The 660-nt window shown below is 37.4% G+C and overlaps 1 long non-coding RNA gene across 1 annotated transcript in view; it reads right to left on the reverse strand.

Annotated features, from left to right (window-relative positions):
* Window positions 1-646, reverse strand: part of LOC123133430 (uncharacterized) — a 3,634-nt gene extending 2,988 nt beyond the window's left edge. Inside the window, exon 1 of the long non-coding RNA XR_006465254.1 lies at window positions 487-646. This is a non-coding gene — a long non-coding RNA (uncharacterized lncRNA). The remainder of the gene's footprint in view (window positions 1-486) is intronic.
* Window positions 647-660: the final 14 nt, after the last annotated feature.

Raw genomic sequence — 660 nt, forward strand, 5'->3', positions numbered from 1 at the left:
AGTCAACATTTGAGATATCGAGTTTCAAGACATTATACTGTCATTCACTCATAAAGTCATGATCAAATGTGCATAACTAGCACTGAGAAAATAATAGGTATCATATTCTCATACATATACTGCATATCCAGAAGGCACATAGCTAGAAAGGGTAAAAATTCACATGGACATTAACCTTTCCAGTTTTTTAATGACTTGCCAATGGGGCTGCTATCATCACACATAACAGTACCACCTAACCTTTGAGCTAGCATACAGAGAGCAATGCCATTTTTTGCAACATCAAAATTGAAAAATCAATACACTTCGAAGGTAAACAAAAAAGGCATTCTCATGCATAAGACTAATTTTTTCACCAATGGGCCAAGAAAAAAAGGAATTAGCCTGCCGTTCTCAAACCTAGATTCAAAATAAATTCTATAATCGAGTGAATCAAGCAAAAAAACCATGTATTCTTTACTTTTGATTACCAAGGTCAAGACTTACCACAACAAAGGGGGAGTAGGTCTGGACAAAAGGAGAGACGATGCACTTCCTGGATGAAAAAAAAACCCACTATGGCCAATAGATCCTGTGAAATGAGGTGAACAGAACAGCAGCAAGTCAGCAAGATTTCTACAGGTACCCAGCCGGGAATGACCAAAGAGAAGAAATTAAGGG

The sequence above is a fragment of the Triticum aestivum genome, chromosome 6B (genome assembly GCF_018294505.1).
Source record: "Triticum aestivum cultivar Chinese Spring chromosome 6B, IWGSC CS RefSeq v2.1, whole genome shotgun sequence".
Classification (NCBI taxonomy): domain Eukaryota; kingdom Viridiplantae; phylum Streptophyta; class Magnoliopsida; order Poales; family Poaceae; genus Triticum; species Triticum aestivum.